This window comes from Schistocerca serialis, chromosome 1 (assembly GCF_023864345.2).
Source record: "Schistocerca serialis cubense isolate TAMUIC-IGC-003099 chromosome 1, iqSchSeri2.2, whole genome shotgun sequence".
NCBI classification, from domain to species: domain Eukaryota; kingdom Metazoa; phylum Arthropoda; class Insecta; order Orthoptera; family Acrididae; genus Schistocerca; species Schistocerca serialis.
In genome coordinates this window covers 1,092,067,241-1,092,072,591 of record NC_064638.1, presented here as the reverse complement: position 1 = coordinate 1,092,072,591, position 5,351 = coordinate 1,092,067,241, and the positions used below count along the sequence as shown (strand labels likewise).

General features: G+C 38.8%; 1 pseudogene; it reads left to right on the top strand.

Annotated features, from left to right (window-relative positions):
• Positions 1–4,925: 4,925 nt before the first annotated feature.
• On the top strand, positions 4,926–5,099 carry LOC126424275 (U2 spliceosomal RNA; annotated as a pseudogene).
• Positions 5,100–5,351: the final 252 nt, after the last annotated feature.

Here is a 5,351-nt window from a genome sequence, read left to right as displayed (position 1 = left end):
CCACCGGGGGCCGAACCGCACAATAACGCTGGCTTCGGTGAGGGGCGGCGGAGGGGTGAAGTGGACTGCGGTAGTCGTCGGCGGGGGACGGAGCCTCTCCGTCGTTTCTAGGTCCCCGGTTAACATACAATACAATTTAAGCATTCTTTTTTCATTTATTCTTGTGACATGATCTCTCCATTTATTTCTATACGCCCTTATCCGTTCATTTATGCTTTTAAGTCCCAGCTCATGACTAATTTTTGTATTCCTAGACACATCGCTTAGTCTACAGCCAGTTGCTCTTTGAAAACCTCATTTCCGCGGCTTGTATACTTCTTTCTGTTCCAGCTGTTTTAGTCTCACTTCCTTAAAGTACAGATTTTACCGCCGTTGTTTTCATAACTTCATTGTGGTTTCTTTCCTTAGCTTTTTATTCAGGGTTCTGTATAAGAACCCATTTATATAACTGAATCTTCCAATTTTTTCGATATGTGCTTTTCGTTTGCAAGGGTTTAATATCCTCTCCGGACTCGAACGTTGAGATCAAGATGGACGCAACAACATTGGCCATCCAGAGTTGTTTGGTTTCGCGACAGCATCACGGTTGATAACTCTTGGCTTTCTCGTTTAGGATTACCCTCGATTTGTCGTTTTCGAATTAGTGTACTGTTTTCGCCGTCGAGCACTCTGTCCTTACGGCCAACCTTCGTTTCTCAGAAATCTAATCATGGCACAACCACACCTCGGTTGTATGGCACTAGAGAAGTAGAATTCATTGACTTTCATGCTACAAGTATGCAGGGTGTCCCAAACCGTTAGGTTCAAAATTATACATTCGTTGTAGGACACTGAACTGAGAACTTTGACATACGGAGCCAATGGTCAGATATGGATTCTTGTTATTGATACAACTAACAATAAAACCTGTTCAGTAACAACTAACTCTCTTAGCAGCCAGCCTCCATGGGTCCACCACAACGGCGCATAAAATTCTGTCTCTCAGATGTCTGTGTAGTTTGTTGTAGAATGAGAGAGGCAGCTGCACTCAGTTTACTTAGCGCCGAGTTTAGAGTTCGATAGTTCCATGTGGACAGGAGGTCACACTGCTCTTGGTCTCCGCCTGAATCTGCTGAACATCTGTAAAGTCGATGCATTTCTCTTGTGTACTACTGAATGGGCATTTCTAAGCTACAGCGACCAGGTTTACTGGTCAGATACTTGCTAGGTTGTGTTGCATTGGCGTAATTCTGTATTAAGTGATTTTTCAAGTGCATTTGGGGGCATGCTTTTGCAATTGTGTATTCATGTGAGTAAGATTCGGTCTTTGTTCCGTTCACATGTTTCAATACACGTGGGACAACATCTATTTCTCAGTGAGTCACATGAGAAAAGCCTTTTACATTACCTTTCCACTCTCTAAATAGTATTACGCAGTGTGTACAGCATATGGTGTAATTTTTCTGCCTTTTGTGATTGTGTGGTGTTGTACATCTGTGTGATCTGTTAGACGGCATTTATATATGTTGTTCACAGGTTTTCTTGACTGCTTTCTGAAAAACAACTTAAGTTAATTTAAAATCTCTCATGCATTATTTTCCTCTGGAAGTAATTTTTCAATCTCTACTGTCTCTAATGATCGTTTGCACACAAGCTCATTTACCCTTTGTTAGTAGCAGGGTAAAGCCGGTTCTATAACATGTTTGATGTCAAATTGATATGAAATTAATTAAATTGTGACAGCTGATTGGTTTATAACCTTAACCTGTTGTTCTGCTAAGTGGTTTCTCATGTAACCCACCCCCCCCCCTGGACTCAAAGATCCCTTAATCTATTGTTATACTGATTGATTTGCGACCCCCTGAAGATAATTAGTCCTTCTGTGAAACCTCCCACACCTCCACTCATCCTCTGGGGAAAGGATTGCCAATCCCAGCGCATGTTTGACATCCAATTAATTGATTAATTATTGAAATTGATCAATTAATCATGCCCTCTCCTTCTGGGAAATCCCTAGCTTATCTGAGGTTCCCTCCTCTTCTCTCTCCCTCCCCCCCTCCCCCCTATTGGCGTGAAATTCACAAATCGGTAGGAAATTCAAAATTTCGTGAGAAATTTGGATTTTGACAGTAAATTGAAGTCATATTTACATTTCATTCCAGAGAACATACTAATTAATAAAATCATAATCTTTATTTATAGAAATTAAATTTGCATATCGCCAGTGTGGAAGGATGTAGGGTACTCTCTTTACTTCATCGTCTTTAGAATAGTGATGTGGTCTGTGACATCACAATCCAAGTTGGCCAGCCCAGAATAGTGGTACAGTCTAACTCCTCTCCTCTTATATTAGCTCTATCCAGTTGTGTCAATAACCGTAGGATGCAGAAAGGATATTTTCGCTACGAGTCTAGCACTAGAAAGTTGCTCCAACCAGTCTAGCCAATAGCCCTGTTTGGGAAGAATGGGAAATTAAAAATGGACAGAAGCTATCACTGAAGTGCAAAGGAGTAGCCCCAGTGCAGCTATAAATCCCTGCCTCTATTTACAGGACTTCTGTAGTAACATTATTGGGGAATGAAACACACTTATAGACATTTATGAGTTGCAAGTCATATCCTAGCCAACAGAAACAAGAGAAATACATCATTCAATATTATTTACAAATTTAGTACTCCTTAACTTGCTTCAACATGGCATCCCAAGACAAAAAAAAAAAACTGACCAGTCAACTCCAGTCTAGTCCAGTGCCATCTACTGAGTATACTGTGTACCTGAAGAGATGGCCAGCCAGAGCTTTTCTTTGTAGCTGCCGCTCACGACGGGTTTTAAAATTAAAAACGTCTAGTGGGTATGATGAAATACCAACAAAGTTAACTAAAGACTGTGATTCTGAGTTAAGTAACATATTAAGCTATCTGTGTAACCAGTCGTTTGTCAGTGGAATAGTGCCTGAATGGTTTAAATATGCTGAAGCTAATCACAAATAACATACTGTCAAAGTCACAGTCTGAATTTCTCAAGGGTTCTGATATTGAGAAGGCTATCTACACTTACAGTGAAAATGTACTTAATTCATCAGAAAAAAATTGCAGTCAGCTGGTATATTTTGTGATCTGTCAAAAGTATTTGACTGTGTAAATCACAATATCATTTTAAGTAAATTAGAATATTACGGTGTAACAGGAAATGCTGCAAAATGGTTCAAATCTTATATCTATGGTAGGAAACAAGGGGTGTTATTAGGAAAGAGACATATATTAAGCTATCAGGCATCACTGAAAACTAATTACATGTGGGATCCCACAAGGTTCCATCTTAGGGCCCTTACTTTTTCTTGTGTATATCAATGACCTTTCATCAGTAACATTACCAGATGCGAAGTTCGTTTTGTTTGCCGATGATACAATAAATAGCAAATAAAGTGTAGTCTTAGAAAGATCAGCTAATAAAATATTTGTGGACATTAATCACTGGTTCCTAGCCAATTCTTTGCCACTAAACTTTGAGAAAACACACAACATGCAGTTCAGAACTTGTAAGGGGTGCCCCACAAGTATATGCCTAAGTTATGATGACAAGCAGTAAGAAGAAGTGGACAGTGTTTAATTCTTGGGATTACAGCTTGATAATAAATTCAACTGGGAGGAGCACACCACAGAACTGCTGAAGTGTCTAAACAAATCTCTATTTGCAATGCGAATTGTGTCAGACATAGGGGATATAAAAATGAAAAAGCTGGCATACTAACTTCCTTTCACTCCATAATGTCATATGGGAATATTTTTTGGGGTAATTCATGAAGCCAAGCTAAAGTTTTCCAGGCACAAAAACGTGCAATAAGATTAACATGTGGTGTGAACTCAAGAACATCCTGCAGAGGCCTGTTAAGGAACTAGGGATACTAACTACTGCTTCCCAATATATTTATTCCTTAATAAAATTTGTCATTAAAAATATATCACTTCTTCAAACCAACAGCTCAGTTCATGGAATCAATACTAGAAATAAGAATAATCTTCACAAGGATTTAAAGTCACTTACTCCTGTACAAAAAGGTGTGCATTTTCAATAACTTGCCAGCAGCCATAAAAAGCTTAACAACCAATGAAATTCAGTTTAAGAGAAGCCTAATGGATTTATTGGTGGCCAACTCCTTCTACTCGATTGATGAAATTCTCAGTAGAACCAACTAATTTGTGTGTGTGTGTGTGTGTGTGTGTGTGTGTGTGTGTGTGTGTGTGTGTGTGTATAAAGTACAATCTAGCTTCTCACTATTTCAGTGGAGTAATGCGTTCATTGTAAATAAGTATTGTATTAGTTCTGTTATATGTTTATTACCTTATAAATAAATAAAACATTTTTTTAAATTTTAAATTCAGTGAATTAATGCGATCTTAGTAAATGTGTGTTGTAAAATGATCCTTTCACATAGCGTTCATTAAAAAAAAAAAGATGATCATTCCACTTGGGACCTGTGAAAGGTGCATTAGCCTATTTGCTTTTGTTGTAATATTTGTCATGTATTATTGTTTTTCTGACACGTTCATCCTGGAGGACCTCCTCACTACGGATCAATTGGAATGAAAGTAAATGTAATATAATCTAATACAATTAAGCCCTGGTTTCTAGTCGCTGAACCCTCATGACCAATCTTGTCGTTGGTCATAGCACAATGCGAGACAAGCAGATGTGACTTGGACATACCCGTATAGTTCTCACTGCAATTCCACCCCCGACGTAGACTCTCCAGTCTAAAAAATCGTCTTTGCTCAAGAAATGGGGATGTTTTGTCAATATACCTCGAATTTCTCGTGCGAAATGTAGATTCTGCCCTTTCGAAGAGAGAAGAAATCGTACCATACACACGTATTCACATCGCTAAACTATCGTTACTTGTTGTAAAAGTACTGTACAACTCTAAGACATTGGCCATATTTACCTAAATATTCTCTCATCGGGTGGAAAAATCTGTTCTTGTCAGCTTAATTTCTGCCACTTCCAGCATCATGGCAATAGAATATTAAACTCATATTTCGCTCATGATGGATTGCTAAGAGCATGTTGTACATCTGTCACACGTTGGCTCTTCACTTTCGAACTCTCTTAAAGTAATCATATGCCTCATCACCTATGAAGTCTCTTAAAGTAGCGGCACAGAGAAGCTCTAAAAATCAGGTTTATACTACATATCGCTTTAAAAATTCGGTAATATTGCTGATTTTATTATGATGGTGGTCTCTCCCTGCGTTGGTGGGAGATTTAAATTCCGTTAAAATATCTCGCCGCAACGAAAAAACGCCTGATTACAGGTCTAACTCGTAAATTGTATCTGCTGTACTCTTGCCATCGCTTCCACCCGCTCGGGGGCA